Source organism: Aythya ferina, assembly GCF_964211825.1.
Source record: "Aythya ferina genome assembly, chromosome: 1".
NCBI lineage: Eukaryota > Metazoa > Chordata > Aves > Anseriformes > Anatidae > Aythya > Aythya ferina.
Genome location: NC_140296.1, coordinates 123,869,050 through 123,887,267, shown reverse-complemented (window position 1 = coordinate 123,887,267; position 18,218 = coordinate 123,869,050). Strand labels below are relative to the sequence as shown.

The 18,218-nt window shown below is 41.8% G+C and overlaps 1 protein-coding gene across 1 annotated transcript in view; it reads right to left on the bottom strand.

Moving 5' to 3' along the window:
- Positions 1–5,400, bottom strand: part of HAO2 (hydroxyacid oxidase 2) — a 75,156-nt gene extending 69,756 nt beyond the window's left edge. The window contains exons 1-2 of the mRNA XM_084501245.1: positions 5,187–5,400; positions 3,876–4,025 (exon numbers count right to left, since the gene is read on the bottom strand). The gene's annotated coding sequence lies outside the window, so the exon portion shown is untranslated. The remainder of the gene's footprint in view (positions 1–3,875; positions 4,026–5,186) is intronic.
- Between the last annotated feature and the right edge of the window lie 12,818 nt (positions 5,401–18,218).

The following is an 18,218-nucleotide window of genomic DNA, read 5'->3' as shown; positions in this document are numbered from 1 at the left end:
TGAGCCTTGTTGCCTTCACTGGACCTGCCCTGCTCACCTTATTTGGGTGCTGCAGGACTGTGCTGTTGCGTCAGTGAGGTCTCAGCCTCTGCCTGCCCTGCTGCCACCCCCAGCTCCTAGCTCATCTTTCCTCACGGAGCAAACCACGCTTGCTGAGACAGTATAAAGAAAAAAAGTCTCAATACTTAGTGAAATTCAGTCAGTGAAATTCAAATACTAGGTTTCCTATAGATAAGCATTATGATAGAGCAAACTGTGACTAAAGAAAATGTCCTTTTTTGAGTTTACAAATACTTATGTGCAAAGGAGTGCAGAGTTACTGTTTCATGCAAGAAGCAGGCCATGCAGTGAACACTCCTGCTGGCTGAAGCACCAAACTTCAAGTCAGTAGTCAGGCTTTCTTCAGTACAAAATGCCAGACTATGGCCCACAACTTCCTTCTGAGGAATTCCCTAAAATTAACTGATTGTGCTTCTGGTACAAGATCTGAGCAATCAGCATCAAAAGGACTAGCAGAACAGTGGAGCAAGTGCAAGAGGATGTGTATATAAATGTATGTACGCATTTGGGAACTTCCTTCAATACAAAATTAGCCAAAATCACACAGTCATGTTGTGAGAATGTTAACACCCAAAAGCAGATACAGTTCTGGCCCACTGTGAACTGCCGTCATACAACTGCAAACAACAACAAATGCAAATGATATGCTCTGCATCTATAAATCAGAGTTTATATGGTAAAGCAATACCAGGAGGTTGTTACAGTTCAGCCACACCTGTACTGCTACTGGCTAAAGCAGTGGGTCTGAGACATCCAAGGATCTGGGATTCCAGGAAATGCAAAATTCTACTGAGATATGACTCTGGCCACTAGCACGTAGACCATATGATAATAACAGTGCAATAATAAACAACACCCAATTAAGTATTGTAATACAAAAGGGAAATTCATATGCTTCCCTAACAGAGTAAATTACAGCACAAATGAGGTTATGTTTTGATCCATTCATACCAGTGGAAATGTAGAGTAATTCCAGTGACTTCAGCAGAGCTCCCAAGGATTGACACATTGGTTCAGGTAGCATCAGCAGCCAGTTGATTGTCCTTTCCATTGCTTTGCTTGTTATGTCTCCATGTAATATACAAAACTATTTATTTGTGGCAGAAAAGATTCTTGGGTATTTGTGCTGTTCAGAGTGAGTAAAGTAAAATTCTTCTGTGGAAGCAAGGCTTATAAGGACTTGTGGGCTGTCCAAGGGCAAGATGGAAGATTGTGATGCTAGTTTGCTTGTAATTTCCTTTCTATTTTCTTTCTTCCTACAGTGTTGCTTGAACACATGAGACTGTTTCAGCTATATATGAAACAAGTGACAATATCTCAGAGAGATTAACCTCCGATAGTCAATATGACAATTACTAGCTGTTGAGGAGAGCCCTTCCCAGTGTTTCCCTGCTGATGGAGAGGCAGCAAGGTAAACTTAGCTCTTCCCTGACCCCAGAGAATACATTCAGGAATGCACTCTTGAAGACAGTTAGAGGAAGAGCTTCCATTCTCCTGTGTCTTTATTAGAAACCAAAGTTACTACAAGATGCCAACCATGTTTCTTTACTTCCAGAATTCATGAAGTTACTTGTCTTATGTTTGCCTGCTAATCAGACTATAGTATTCAGGTATCATTGGCCCATGAGAGGCTTTAGTGAAGGATTAGTCAATTCAGATAACAGGTTTGCATACCAGAGTTTAGCAAAATAACAGCATCTCTCCAGGGTATGCATTTCCAGAATTAGCACTAGACTGTAACCTCTTAGATCTTGTCAAACTGAGAAAATGCTCCCCAGGGGCTCCATGGAGAAGACTTTGGTTCCTCCAATAACAGAGACAATTTCGGAGTATTCTTCATGTCTGATCTGTAGTGATTGTAGTGGAATATCTTCGTGTTAGTGAAAGAGAAGAGAAAAATGGTGGGATTGTGGTTAACAGGATGTTGGAGAATGGTCTGGAAATGGAAGACTTCTGATGCAGTTTCAGGTGTCCATACATGACAGCTCACCCACAAAGTGAAGAGATAAAACCAGGAACACACAGCAACAATGACCTACTTGTGAATGTAAAAACACTGTGGGGCTTGGATTAGGAGTATGACAGGGAATGATGACAGGACCCTCTCCTGAAGACATGAACTTTGAGGTATGTATGTAGTTAGAAGTTGAATCTTTTCTTACTGCTCATTGACAGTAGGTTTTATATATTTATGGTTGTTTATGTGTTAGAGACCTTGGACTCTGCCTTAGAATACTACATCACTACATCCTGATAATCAGATGTAGTTACCTGACTTTTTCAGGGACTTGTAAATAATGGCATGAAAGTTGAATGCCGTAATCTGACTATATGGAGTACAGGGACAGGGCTACTCATTCTGCAAACTTCACCATTCAACTTCAGCCACAAGCAGAGCTAGATGGAAACACTCTTCTAACATGTGATTACTGGTACTTAATACCAATCCAAAACGTTAACTAGGTTTCTGGATCACTAAACTGCCTGAGCCACTGTGCTCTGTGACTTACACTATTAAAATGATGTCAGAAACTATGTATCTCTGCTGCAGACAAAACACAACGTTATGTTTGCTGGTTCAATGGCAGCCAGTCAAGAGTACAATGGGAACTGTGAGAAGCCTGAAGAACTCCTGTATCTGAATAAATTTACCAGTACAAGATTCATTAATAGAAACTAGATTGAAAAATAAAAACTTTCTGTTTTGAGAATAGTTAAATCTGCACAATCGTGTTCAGAGATCAAGCCCATGAAGTAAATAGAAAAAGATATACAGTCACTCGTACCATGTTGTGTGCTTTCATATAGAAACTCAAATTTATTCTTTATACTCTCATCAAATTTCTGAGCATTCCTCTTTAGCCTGAAAGATCAATAGACAGTTTTCAAACCTCTTTTTGCTTAGAAATACTGTGAATACATTTCACTTCTTTGTTCAAAGCTTGTCTTCACATCACGTCTTCCTCCCTACAGCCAGAGCAGGGAATAATAAGACAAATGCTTTCTTGAATGAAAAGTGAATGAAAAGTGAGCAAAAAGATGGGGCTTGGCTAAGGCTTTGCTTTTCTAGTTTATCGAGATTAGAGGTGTATAATAAGCATTGGGTTTCACAGTAAGACATCTCCACTCGGTTTATCACATGTCAGTCATGTGATATTTCTACTCCACAGTATGCAGAAAACCTTTCCATAGGTAGTTGGTCTCAGCAATGCACTTTTCCAGACTGTGCATTACAGATTCCAGTTTCACCACCCCTCACAACACCCCAGAACAAAACAGAAGTGAAAAATAATAAATGTTCTGCAAGTTTTTAGCTCCCACTGAAGTCATACACAAGCTAAAACAGAGTTTCTGTGTGGATACACTTCTGAAAAGTAAACAAATATTCTTGTAAGTATAGCCTTCTCCATGGAACAACCCTGTTCTAGATGATGCTTTAGTATCCTAGTCAGACCCAGATAGGGCCCTGAATAATGATAACAGAACCTTCAGCTAGATTATATGTGAGAGAGCTGATGTAGAGATGGTGGACAGAAATAAGGCTTTTGGTATCCTGTGCTATTAAGTGAGCAAATGACTGCATTATAGTTCACCAGAACTGAGTCAGAACAATCCCCAGATTTGTTTCTGGGTATAAATAATACAATAAACCACCACCTTGTAGATAATGACTGCCACAGTGAAATCAAAATCTGATTGAACAAGGCTTAGGTGTCCAGATTCCTACAGCCAAGAAATTGGGTTATTAGTATGCATGTTTTGGGGGCTATTCCAGAAGAGCAAGGAATCCAGAAGAACTGGCCATGCTGACTTACTTGATGATATAAAGGCAGATACCATAGATGAATGGGTACATTCTGTTTTGAAGATGAGTTTTTCAAGGCAGAAATTCCCCTGCAGAGTTCCTCTGTCCTGCCAGGCTCTGCCTGGCTGTTCTTTGTCCAGATGCTGATGTTTTCCAGGTGCTGAAAACAGAGATGATGCTATTTGCATATGAGGTAAAAAGATGTAGAATTGAGCATTGCTTATACTGCTTATGGCCCTAGCCATGCTGCTTCAATCAGTTGCATCAAGCACTATAATGGCAGAGGTAGGAAAAAAAGAGTGGGTGCAGGAAGGCCCACAGTCCCTTCAGTTAAAGGGCACGAGGCAGAGGACTCCTGATGTTTCAGGAGTGGAGTTCCTTTGATATAAACTTCTTTCACTATGCTTTTGTCAATGGTACAGCAGCTGTTTGATGGGTACTTCACAAACATATGGTCACCTTCGCCATTAACCCATGTAAAATACATTAGTATAAAAGCGTGCACCATGTCTGGGCCTCTTGCTTGGCTCCAAAACCACGCCTTACTTGCGCGGACTTTGTTTCAAATCCAGAGTATTCTGGGGTCTGGGACTGTTTTTGTTTTGTGTCTTGTTCAACATAGAGCATGCTGAGACTGCTTAGCACGTAATAAAATAAAGAATAACCCTAAATGAAGAGGAAGCCTTGAACTATGGAAAGAATAAAAGCATTTCAAAGGTGTTCTGACAATGTTTTACAGGTTTCAAGCAGCAGCTAGATGGCTCACGATGGAGGTCTGCTCTTTCAGAGTCAGCATCTTTCTTACCCTAATGCTCTGAGCCGAAGAAAATGTTTGTTTGCTGCCAGTGCTTGTAGTCACAAGGGCAGCACCCACCTTCTGAGGACAAGAGCCTTTTGTGCTGCTGCACATTCTGCTGCAGTAAGCACAGGGGTGAGACCGCACCTCACCTTTTATCCCAATTTCACACATTGGCTTCACAGCATTAATAAATTGGTTTCGTTTGCCACACATTTGGCAGGAGAATTTTCTAATAACATTTTTATCCCCTTTGAGAACATGAATCACTCACACGCTGAGTATAAAATTACTTCCCTCCCTCCCCTTATTAAAGGCACCGCACGTTAGCAGGGGTCAGGCACTCAGCCTTGCCAGTGGCAAAGTCAAAAACAAGGGCACGGCTGGGAGGCACAGTTGCAAAGCTCAATGCTTTTCTTTCTTACAGGCGGCAGATAACCTATTTAGCACTCCGAATATACGGTTTTCTCCAGCTGTCAATCCTACCTGCTCGGGGTACAGATTGAGAAAACGTGTCAGACTTACCGTGCCGCTCACACGGCCATTCCAAACAATAAATAAACAAAACGTGCACAGCAGATGTCCGCTGCGGTTGTGCTCTCAGGGGCCAGCAGAAGCTCCCCTTGCTGACCTGGCCATTCTCCCCTGCCGGGCCAAGGCAAGCCGGGCTGAGACAAACCAAGCCAAGCCAGGCCAAGCTGAGCCAGGACAAACTGGGCCAAGCCAGGCCAAGCCAAGCCAAGCCAGGCCATGCTGGGTCTGGTCTTGCAGCCACCAGGTGGCAGCCAGGGCCGGCCGCTCCCCACCGCAGGCACCTCAGGCTGGGCTTGGGTTTGGCTTGAGATATGCCAAAGGGTGGGGGGCGGTTGAGTGGCAAACCGAAAATCACTGTGCTCGCAGATTTCTAAATCCATCTGGTTTTGATTTCTGGTTTAAAAAGAAAAGGAAAAAAAAAAAAAAAAAGATAAATTGCTTTTCTGATTTCCAGAATAATGGTGTTTTGTTGTTGTGTTTTGTTTTGCTTTATGTTTTTGTTTTTTGTTTTTTTTTTTTTAAATAAAAGGGAGAACTTTGTTTAGTGTTTACTTTAGACAGCAAGCAGGTCATGCTGCCAGTTTAGCCAGAAGTGGTTTAGTAGATGACTTGAGGAGTATTGTACTTTGATCACTATATTTTTCCCAAATCCACACCTCAGTCAAAATACACTCCTTGAAAATATATAGAAGACATCCTCAGATCACCTTTTCTCCCACATCCTTGACAAAGACTCTCTGCTATGGAGGAAGACAGAGGAAAGAGAAGTAAGAGCGATGTCAAGAACCAGCACGGACAGGGAGCTACAAACAAATTGGGGCTGCTGGAGGGATCCTGGGCGGTGAAGGAGATGGGACATGCATGTACATAACCCGCACTGCTGCTGAGTCCCAGGCATGGATTTCTCATTTCACAGAAACCTGAGAGGTGCTGGAAAGAATCCTGCACACACCACACTGGTTTTCTCCTTGAGATCTTGCAGGTTACGTGCTGTACTACCTAATGCAGTCAAGATTTAACGGCCCAGCAGCAGATCTTCAAGATCACAAGGAGCTTTGCTGGGAAAGGTGTAGATGTGTAAGGAATTTAGACATCTCCAGGCCTGGCAGCAGTTTTGCTGCCTTCTAGCATATCCTTGGAGTGACCAAATTGTTGGTTCTTGAAGGTAGTTTTTTCCTTTTTAATGAGGCCTTTGCTTTTCATTTCTGAATTGTTCACAGGAATATTCATATGACAGTGTTACACAGGTACAACAAATGTTGCTTGATGTCAATGATGACATCGTGCCTCCCTCATGTTACACTAGAGCACATTGTGACACCAAATGTCAGCAGATTTTTCACCATTTTGTCCTAATATGCTACTTGTCCCATGAAACCTGTCAACAGTTCTTTTAATGATTTTAAATCAATCAGGGATGTGTGAGAGTTCATATTCAGCATAGCATGCAAATTACTTCATAGCAACATATGAGTACTTAAATGCAAAAATAGACCCCTCAATAAGACCAAATTTAGTGAATGCCACAACCAAACAGTTGTTTGGTGAGTGCCAGGTTCATAGCTGTAGGCTCCCACACTTTTCACATCTGACCCTTAAGGGCTGTGCGCTTCCTAGCTTCTGCGTAATCAGCAAAAGAGCTAAGTGACCGGCTCAAAACACAAATGCAATCCAAGGCATCTACCCTCTTCTGTCGGTATTGAAATAACAGCCAGCAAGAGAGCCTGTGCTGCAGCTGTCTGGGTTAGGTTTGATTGGTCAGATAAATCACATTGTATTGTTTCCATTCCTTTGGCTGGGGGAATGTGTAAGCACTTCAAAACTGAATGCTTATGCATGAGAACTTAAAACTAGTTTACTTAAATGCACACATATGTATCTTTGACATTGACTTTTTACAGATTTTCTTGTCAATAAAACTAAATTGCTTGACTGTTCACAGAAAGTTAACATAAACATAGCCAAAGTGAATTCAAATTTTTTAATTGTATTTTAGCATGTGACTGCATTCAGTGACAACTTTGTCAAAAGGAATGATAAAGTGACTCCATGCCAGTCACTGCATTGAAGTCATTTCTCCTACTGAGAGCCCCAGTCTTTAAGAAATAGCAGAGCAAACACTGAATGCCTATTTCAGAGCAGCAGACCGCTGATTTATGGCAAGTTGTGGGTAATGGAATTGTCTCAGCTCATCAGAGGATGCAGACACTGTCCAGTTACTTCCCAACTGTGCAAACGCTTTTGTTTTGGAGCTGACAACTCTATACCTTTTCACCACGTTTCAGGTCCTTCTTCAGGTTGATGGAGAAAGCCTTTCAGCATATAGCAAAAATCATGCCTCACTATCTCTCCCAACTCTCACACATCCCTGGGAAACAATCACAGCTGTTCCACAGAAGGGGTCCAAGAAAACCCTGCCTACCCACCCCCTCAGCACCAAGAAGACATTAAAGGAACAGGGAAAGAGAATCAAAAACTGAACATTTAGCACAGTGGCTCGACCAAAAGGAGGGAAAGATAGGGGAACATAAGTGCTGCCAGAATTTTGGGGACAATTATTGATAAGTCATGTATGGAAGTCCTGATGAATTAATCAGGGGTAGAATTCTTGGTGCATTTCTAGTACTTCTAGACTTTGCTGTGAGTCCCATTTACCTGAAGTCTGCATGGCAGCTCCCTCTCCAGCAGACTGAGAGCAAGGACACCATCAGCTCCCCATGAGTCCATTCCTCCATGTCCATACAGCCATAACTGAGTGACCACAGCTGCTCACCTTTTGTACTGCTAGCATTAAACCTTGCTTGCCCAACTTGACAGGCAGCTTTTCTGGATGCATTAGTACTCCTGTGACCGTGGCTGTTAAACAGAAAAGATGTAGGCAGGGGCTAACTCAGTTTGTGACATTTAAGATCCGTTATTGTTGTCTGGAGACTCTAACAGACCTGACTGATGGATGGGGTCTAATTCATGTAGCTATTGTAAGGTTGCTTTAGTAATGATCTATCCTCAATCAATATGGCTGCGACAGTCTCTGCTTCCCTTCATGTGTGAAGCAGCTGCCCTTGTTTTCTGAGGATGTGGGGTGGAACTGACACAATTAAAGGTCATCCTCCATCTGGGAAGAGAAAGTTCTGGTCTACAGTGAAGCACAGGGCTGGTTTCCATTTTGTTAGAGTTATGTAATCTCTAAATAAAAAATAATTCCGTTGTTCACTACAAGATCTTGTTGCTTAATGCTCCCTAGAAATGGCTGCCAGATTCCTGTAGGAACATAGCATGTACACAGCATTTTAAAATCTATATAGATGGGGAGTTCTTTAAATTGTAAATGAAAAGCATTGTTTTATAGAAGGGAATCCGCTTTTCCAACTGAAAAACATTAGTGCCTGATTTTGAGAGGTGCTGTGTTCCAGTCAAAGCCGAAGGCAGCTGCTTTTGGTTTTGTGCAGCGTCTCTGAAAACTATAATATTAGCAGTCTACAATATTAACAGTACGTGTTAATAGCAGGCATGTTAGGTACAGGTGAGAGAGACGTGGAAATAAAGGAGGGATGCAGGGCATACACACAGAAGCAAAATTAGACAAAAGGGAAGCAACAAAGCTTTTAAAGAAGAACATCAACAACAATTTGCCATTGCAGATTTCATAATTCCAGATTGATAATTCCAGCTGAACTATGTTGCAAAACCTTAACCCATAAGTTTAGAGCTTTTCAATTTAAATATGTATGCCTACAAGACCATGACAAAAATACATTTCTACACAGGATTAGGAGAGTGCATCCTTGCTTGTTTTGGATAACAAAATTTAATTAACTATTTTCCCCTTATACTTGCATATGCATTTGTTCAACAAAATGGACAGGTTGCAATATTACTTCTTCATTCTTATTTGATTCTTGAACCCAGACTCATACCTTGAGGATTGGCTATTCATCCTTTTCTCAGAAAAGTATCTTTTAACTCCTATTGATTTCTTTCTGATTCTGATAAACCAGCATGACTTAAAATGTGGGTGATCCATGTACAAATCAAAGGCTGCATTTCACCGTGGCCTCTGTAACAGAACTGGAAATGTGGCAAAACTAACGAGCAGGAGGCCCACAGGACACGTCAGAGTTTCCATGGCAGTGTTCACCTGGGCCATCCTGCTTGCTAGCAGAATCAGGCACGATGGCAGGGACAATGTGACAGAGAAGGCACAAGGTATGGCTGGAGTACAGTATACCTGGGAAAGCACTGACTCCCCTGAGTTTCTGCTGAGGTGGACCCTACTACTTATGTACTCCTATGGGTCATTTTTTAGGTTGTCTCTTCAGCTTGAGCCTTTCTGTTAAGTTGCCACATATGTACCCATTGTGTGACTGATAGCTGGATTTCCATCACCTGAGATGTCCTGTCACATGGCCATCATGTCTCTTCCATAAGCCTTTTGAGAGGAGGACTACAGCTGAACGGTCCATGGTTGCACATTTACCAAGAGACAAGGTAGAAGAAAGAAAACACAGTGGAGTGGACTTCAAAAGGATTAAATAGGATCTGAAGTAGCAATCAAACATAACTGTGACTTACAGCGGCTTGCGTGAGATCAAAAAAAAAAAATCACCTCCAAATCCAGGACATTTGTATCTGCACCCATCTTGTTAGGGAGGTAACTTAAACTCTTTCATATCAGCATCTTCCCAGTGAATGGATGTCATGTCCAAGACACACAAGAATTTGGGCCAAATACAGTATAATTCAGTAGAAGGGAACCTATTCCAATGTAATGCAAACATCCCTTGTACTGCGCAGCCTATCTGTGTGTACAGGATACTCCTGAGAGGCTCAGTCAGTTGTGGAAGTACCAGCCAGCATGGTTTTCTTGAAAGAGAGCACTGAAAGAATCTAAAGATAATAAAACTTTAGGATTTAAGTCTCTTGCTTCCTCCCATGACAAAAAGCTCTTCATATTACTTTTCTACCCACCCCAACACAGGAGACATTCAAAGTAAGGGTCTTCTGCTGCAGATCATACAGCCTTATCAAATGGAAAGAATCTGATCAGTATTTGTCACCCCTCCATTATGCCTAACCCTAAGTAAATTTAGACAACGTGGTGTTTAAAATGTCCATGATTCCTCAAGCCTCATGCATGATAGAATTCCTATTTCATCTAGCGCTACTGACACAGGGATGTAACAGCAGGAAACTTTCAGAAAAGAGCTAGAAATTAAGAGTATTCTTAGATCCTAAAATCATTTCCTATTAAGGTCAGGAAAAAATGAAAAAGGGTAACACTAGTCACATGGAGCAGTACTTGAAAAACACTTTTTGATTTTTGTATTCCCAAAACAATTTCCTGCAGACATGCTATCTTCCTTAGAAATTTCACATATGTAGATTACAACACAGCATGTATAAAAAAATTGTTTTTCTTTCCCAGCCCCTTTAGAAGCAGTCCCCGGATTTCCAAAAATCTATGGATCAGAGGTTGAAAACCACTGACATGAGAACACTGCACCTCATGGGGAAAAAAATGTGGATTAAAGGTACAAAAAAAAAGGTGGGACAGTCATGTAACAGACTAGTAATTACCAAGTTTGTTTTCAAATCAATGGTTGCTTTGTTTCTATGTACGTGCTCTTATTTAAACAGGAATCAGCTCAGGGAATTCAAGTGGTGTATGTTAGCCCTCATGTATGACTAGGTGGTCCAGTTATTCCCTCTTGAGTCATGGAAGACCATTAGAACAGTGATAGCTGTGCTCAGTTTTTGCATCCTTGTAACATATTTTGCTCCATGACACCTAAAGCTCAGCAAGGCTAGATTAGAAAATACTTGGAGGCTGTTTTAGCATTTTCACATTGAGGACTCTATGCTGATGTGTACATGTAAGCACCTTGAAGATGCTCTATGTGCTCTGTTTTGAGGAGAGCTCTGCACCTGCACCCATGGTCATTTGACATTAGACATTCTCAGCAGCTAACAGTCATACCCAGGAAAGTGCATTTTCCTTGCAACACTGAATACTGAGCCCCTCACCCCTTTTACTCCTATTCACTGGGAAGGCCACATTAGGGAAAACGGGCTACACTTAAAGGAGCTTTATGGAAGGAACAAAAGCATGTGGCTCTTCACAAACAGATTACCAAGATAGTAAACATCCAGCAGTGTAGAAGGAAATCTCCGCAGTCTTTAGACAGCTGTACAGATGTCATTAATGAAAAGGAAAGGAAATCTTTTCAAAGTGAAAATATGCCTAGATCTGCCCCTGTACATTAGAGAAGCAGGAGATCTGAGCATCAGTTTTTAATGAGGTAGAGCCTGAAAAGAATTCCATATATGTTAGGTGATGTAAGAAGCATTCTGTCACTGAACAAAAAGTGTTGCAACCATGCCTCACTGCATGAATCAAATTACAAGAAAAACAATAAGAATCCAAATGTGGAAGATACCTCATTGTTTAAGATTGTTAAAACAAAGCATGCACTGTTGCGTGTAAGATTGCATTGGCAATATCTGATACTGCTTTGCTGCAAACACTTCAGTATCTTGTACCTCAGCCTGTTGCATCCTCTAGGAACTGACACCTTTTGTTTATTGGCCTCAAAATGAGACAATCCATCTTAAGAAAAAAAAAAAAAAAAAAAGAAAAAAAAAGTGGAGGGCAGGTGAAACCGTTCACCCTATTTAAACATGGACATTTTGTTTCTCAATTCTGACAACGGATAAAGTATCCAATATATTGCATTGCCAGTGATGGCTCATTATAAAAGGCTGCCCTGTGTGGTTAAAAGCATAGGTGGTTGTAATGGTTGCAACAGACACAAGTCTCCAACAGGGTCTTAAATCCAATGAGACCCTCTGGAGGAACAACACTAGGAATCAAAAGTACTGAAGCCATGGCCACTGACACGGATGGAGGCTCCAGAGTTGCAGCACAGCATCCCTATGAAGAGCTGATAGTAGGTGTGCCTCACCCTCACTCATGCAAACTGCTAAGATCTCTCCTAAAGCACAGTATTAACATAGGGCAAATAAAAACCTAATTAGAGAGTTTCTCGAGGAATGGAAGGTGGAAATAGGGGCGAGCACAGGGCGTTTCTTTCATACAGACCCTGTGTACTGACCCCCAGTGGCCACCCAGAGTTCACATCCAGCATCTGACCCAGACTTCCAGTCTTACCCAGGTCCCAGAGGGAAAGCTGAACACCAAAGCTCTGTGTTGTTGCTGCAGTTCTGATAGATGTGCTGCAGTATGTCACCGAAAGCCTGACAGTCCTGTTCCCTACGGGCATCCGGTCTTCCAGCACCAGAGAGGTGAAAGGCAGCTGCCATTCGCCTCAGCAGCAGCTGGAGAAGCCACAGCAATGTGTAAAGAGTGTCAGAAGTGAAAGCCTCAGGGGCGAAGAGGGAAAGAAACGACGTCACTGTAATGGAAGCCTTTTCTACTTGTCTGTCTGTCTGTCAGCAAGGACTTCTGAGTCAATAAATACCAGTCAGAATGCACAATTCCTGCTGACCTGCAGTCCCCTCTTCATCTCTGGAGAAAATAAACATGGGTTGTGGGTGCTGAGCAGCTCTGCCTTCTTCAGAGCTTCCATTGTATTTGTGTTTGCAGTGCATCAGCCGGCAACGCTGGGCAACATTCACTCGGTAGTCCCAGGAACTTGGAGGAACTCCCCAGTTATTATGAGATTATCCCTCCATTGCAAAATAAACGGTTCTTCAGCGATTCCATCTCAGGGTTGTTCTCTCACAGATGTCTGGGTGTCAGCAGGGGTCAGGACAGGAGGGACTTGATTTTATGTATAAATCCTCTCAGTGCAAGCTGCAGTTCCCAGAACAATGCCCTTCACTGTCCAAAGCATCCATGGGAACAGGACCTTCCTCTGGAAAATCAAAACTAGGCTCTCTGTCTCAGATCTCAGCCCATGGCAGCACCCTGTATGCCTGGAGGCTGCTCCTGGGGATGCAGAAGGGAGCTCCTGGTCACTTGTGTCAGGAACAGAAACATCAGATACCATATCCCAGTGTTCCCCATTCCTCGTGAAAAGCATTGTGTTTTGGGATTCCCTGTCTTATTAGATATCTTAATATCTTAAAATCATATCTTGATAGAGCCATTGGTCCTCAGTATCAGTCACTGTTCCCAGTGTAGTTGTCAAACTACTGATTTAACAACAAAAGGCCCAGCATCCTCCATGCTTGCTATTTGCTTGGGGGGAATGCAGGGCAAGAAATGTCTTTGTTACTTAATTTACTAGCAACAGCAGTTGGCTGTCATTTTGTATTTGGTCTGGCCACCAAAAAGGGGGCGAGACATACTTCACCCATGGGCTTCACAGGTACTTGATGACAGTGGAGTGACTCAAACGCTTTCTGGATTATGTTCCACTTTCACCAAATTGGGCTGTGGTGGCAATAGATCCCTCCAGCCTTATTCTCCAGTACCATGGTGCTGCTTGCTACTAGCCTCATTCCCCATTCCCAGTTTCTAATTCCAGATTTTCTGTATTTTGTTCTTCGGGACTGTAAGCACAATAAAACAGAGACTGTTTTACACAATGCCTGGAAAACACCTAATACACTCTGATTCTCCACTGACAACTTATTCAAGCATCTTTTCTCCTTTTTCCCCTCAACTCTTCAAAATACTTACTTATAAGCTAAAAAGAATGAAAAATTGGGGTTGTTCAGCTTGGAGAAGAGAAGGTTTCCAGTACCTAAAGGGGGCCTTTACAGGAAAGCTGGAGAGGGACTCTTTATCAGGGAATGCAGTGACAGAACAAGAAGCAATGGCTTTAAACTAAACGAGGTGAGATTTAGATTAGATATAAAGAAGAATTTTTTACTTTGAGGTTCAGTGCAACGGAACAGGTTGCCCAGAGAAGCTGTGGATGCCCCATCTCTGGAGGTGTTTAAGACCAGGTTGGATGGGGCTTGGAGCAACCTAGTCTAGTGGGAAGTGTCCCTGCCCCTTCAAAGGAACTTCAAAGCTCCTTCCAATGGTCCCAAATCATTCTATGAAAGATACTTTGGTCTTGGGGAAGGTTCTGGATTATTTATTTGCTTCTTCAAATTCTGAAAAAAATCATTACTACTGGCAGTTTCAGACAGCAGAGAACAGAACAGATCTTCTTCAGAAAAGAACAAGTTATTCAAATATTCTAGCAAGTTTCAGGTCACTTGTCTTCAGAGATACATGGGGTCATTCTGAAAGCCAAGACTGCCTCAGAGTTTTCAGAATTTATTTCCCATGTTTTCATACAGAGTATTATTGTTTAAAAGGCAGTCCTGCAAGCCTGAGAAACCATCATGATGCAATCCTGAGGCTGAATTAGTATGAAGGCAAGACACAGCTCACCAAATGCCACACAGAAAGTGTCCAGAAGGTCACAAGGGTAGAGAACTGGTCTCACAGGTGATGTGCACAAGACTATGTGACATACGGTGTTCAACAGAAATTCTCACAAGAAAGGGCAGGATAGCAATTAGAAGTGGTATGAGCTGGACTTGGGGGGCACACTCTGCTCTGCTGTTTACTCGGAGACTCTGATTCCTACAGCTCTGGAGCCTACATAAAAATCAATTATTGTAAGTTATGCTATAGAAATCACAGCTTATATTTTACAAACTTTCTGGCTATTTTATCTATAGAAATAACTGAACCAGGGGTAAACTATTGTAGCATGTAGAGCTGCCTTGGAGCTGGAAACAATAGTTCTCACATCACCTTCTCCAAGTGTTTCAGTCACAGCCTCTTGAACTCATTTATTCTGCAGCATTGGAATTTGGTAGTTTCTCATAACACATAAATTCAGTATTTTACCAGTACCTGTAGTCAGGATCCCAACATCAGTTTCTGACCAGCTTGCAACCCAAACAAGTAAAAGCCAGAGAACAGGCTCTTCGTGTCAGTTGAGGCAGTCCTGGCACATGGCAGCACTGAGGCTGAGAACTGTGATCTGATAAACTGGTAAAGCCATCTACAAGTTATCTCCTTCACGGGTACATACCAGAAATAAAGTCCTGGATTATGCTTCCTGAAACAATACTTCATTAAACAGGGCCCTGACAACAGAGATAGATTGCCTGGAGACATTGTGGGGCCAAGAAAAGATAAAAGCTTTCTTAAAGAATGGTTGAAAATATTCATTGCCATATTGTGGTGATGACTATTTTCAGCAGCTATGGGCCACAGCTGCACATGTTTGTGTGAAGAAAGGAAGACAAGAATGAAAGGATTTTTTTATATCATTACAGTTTGGTCCCATCTCATTACACAAAACACAGAAGCTGTCTTAGCAAAGGATAAGGATGTGTGAATCCTCTCAGATTGGAACAGAGCTAAGGTAAATACTTGTTAATTAATTTTATTTAAGCCATTAATGAAATTCTTAATCTAACTTAATTCACGGAAGGGTAGGTTATGGCCTATATATTACACCAGGTCTATGTGCTGTAGAAATAATACTACGTTAAGAAACTATTAATGTTGCAAAGTCAAACATTCCAGTGTTAAGGTTCTTTAGCAATAAGCCTGACCTTATTTTAGGCCTATCGATGAGCTCCTTGCAGTCTTTAATCACATATCCAGTGGAACAATTTTCCACTGAATCACTGCTGTGGAACTTGTGTATTTGAGGTCTTCTTTTATACTCACTGCTCAATGGGTGGTTCATGTCTTACTTACGGCATATCAACCAAACTCTGCTCTGCATCATCAATTTTCTATGACTTTTTTTTTTTTCCTGTAATATTTAATTTTAAAATTGCCAGCTTGAACTAACTACAGAGTGGTCTATTTTAGGCAATAACCATCTGAGGTCCATGCCTCTCCCCCGTCGTGTTTCCATTCCCAGCTGTAAGTCCCCCACACTTCTTCTGAATATCAGGATTGTCCCTATGTCCTCGTTCCCAGTACTTTTGTTCCTACCTTCTGTAGTCTTGTCAGAAAGGTTCCTTCTTCTCCCATGCTCTGTCAGATGAACACTGAAAACACAACAGAAGCAGCAGTGCTGTTCATCTCCCGCGCCCTGGGACAGCACAACTGGACCATGTACCCTGCTGCTCCAGTGGGAGAGAGAAGATCCACCACTAGGTTTAAGAATACACAGACATTCTTCACAGAACGTGCGTTTCTAATGTCTTTGTGCAAAGCGGGTCTTTGTGAGGCTCATAACTTGAGTAAATGTAGGAATTTTTTCATGGAAATAGCCAAGTGCACATTCCTGATATCAGAGGGATCTCCTGCCCCAACTTCTGATACAAATTAGATAATGACTATGATTTCTTACTAGTATTTCTCCAAGGTTTTTTAATATGTACATGAGAATAAAGTCTTTGTGTGTGTGTGAAAACTCAATTAATTATTCTTTCCTCCTTTCCAAAGAAGGGAAAAAGGAACGATTCAAGGCAGAGAGATTTACTTCCAACATGGGAAATTTCATCCTAGCTACTTCAAATGTATAAAGTTCATGCATAACTGAAAACAAGGTATTATAATGATTGGCACAAATTGTCAACATACTTAATTATAAACATTTTCTTATATGTAGCAATTATTTACCTGAAAACACTTTAAGTTATTTCTTTAAATGGAAAACAAAACTCTGTTTTGCTCTCATATTGATTAAAGGGTACAGTAAAGTCTTGCAAATATTTAGTTAAAAACTTTTGATAATCCTTCTTATGTTGTATTTAAAATGTTTGGCTCAGTCTGAGCAACCTCTTCCATTGGATTCCCACAGACAGCCCATAGTCATCATAACACAGTTTTTCCCCAATATACATGACATGGATAAAAACAGTCAAGGGAGGAATTTGATATTGTCAGAAGTTTTTAAAGGCTGTAAGAATGAGCTTACCTAAGCATTGTTCAGGTTGTTTTTTTCTTTTCCAAGAAGCTTTCCTCAGACCTAAACTAAATATCAGAAATGCCTGGGTAACAGTAAGAGGTATTTGCTGGCACTGCTCAGCAGCAAAGAGACACAAACCCCATTACATGGAAACATTAATATTGAACCAGGCAGAGCAGTACAGCAGTGTGCTCAATACAAATTAACAGGGGATCATTAAAGACTCCAAGCTATCTGCATGGGGGCTTGCCTTCCTCTTCTTCTCTTGTCAGCAGCCAATCCACCTTCCCGAGCCCCATAGCTGCTCTCCCTCCAATCCTTGCCCCACTGCCATGGCACACCTTGGTCTCTACTGGGGTGGGCAGCTGGCCCTGGGAGGCATGTTGGGGCCTGACTGAGCCCATGCCATGTGGCCTCATGGAAAAAAACACTGGAGAACAACAGCAAAACATCATTTCTTGTGGTAAAAAAGGAGTGAACAACAAAACGAGCAAAATGTTAATGTATATTCTTATGGCATTGTGGTCAGGGTGAGCTCCTGCTCATTTTTTTAATCAATCCTGGCATCAGGGTTGAGGCCTGATTAGGAAAATGAATTGTCTTCTCCCCAGAAAGGGCAGAGCAGAAGGTGATTTTTCTGGCCTCGGTTGAGGTGCTTTAAAAGGGGAGCCCAAGGCTCTTTGATAGGGGAGCTGGCAGTTCTGCTGCTTTGGTGGTACCTGTTTTGTGGACAAACAAATGACCTCAGTTTCCAAGGCTGTCAATCTGGAATCCCTCGTCAACACCAAATTAATTAAAATGTCTTTAAAAAGTGAATAAAAAACATGTAAAGAGTGCTAAGCAATCCAGAAATCTGAAGCTTGAATCCCAAGATCGGATGGTGGAGAGGGAGCAGGGGGTCTCTTTCTCACCTAGGTAATGATTATACGAGCCCCATAAGGACATAGTTAAATCAAGTATTAAGAAGACTGCACTTAAGAGGGGGAAAATATGTCAATCACACTTTGCCTTTGACAAAAGGAAATTCCTTGAAACTGAGAATGGGGAGAGAGAGGGAGGGAGAGTGTCTCGTCATGTGGGTGGCCAGGAAACTGGAGGCCAGAAAAGTACGAGAGAGAGAAAGAGTAAGAGACAGGGGGGGAAAAAAACCCACCAGACTGAATTCTAATCCAAATGCTGT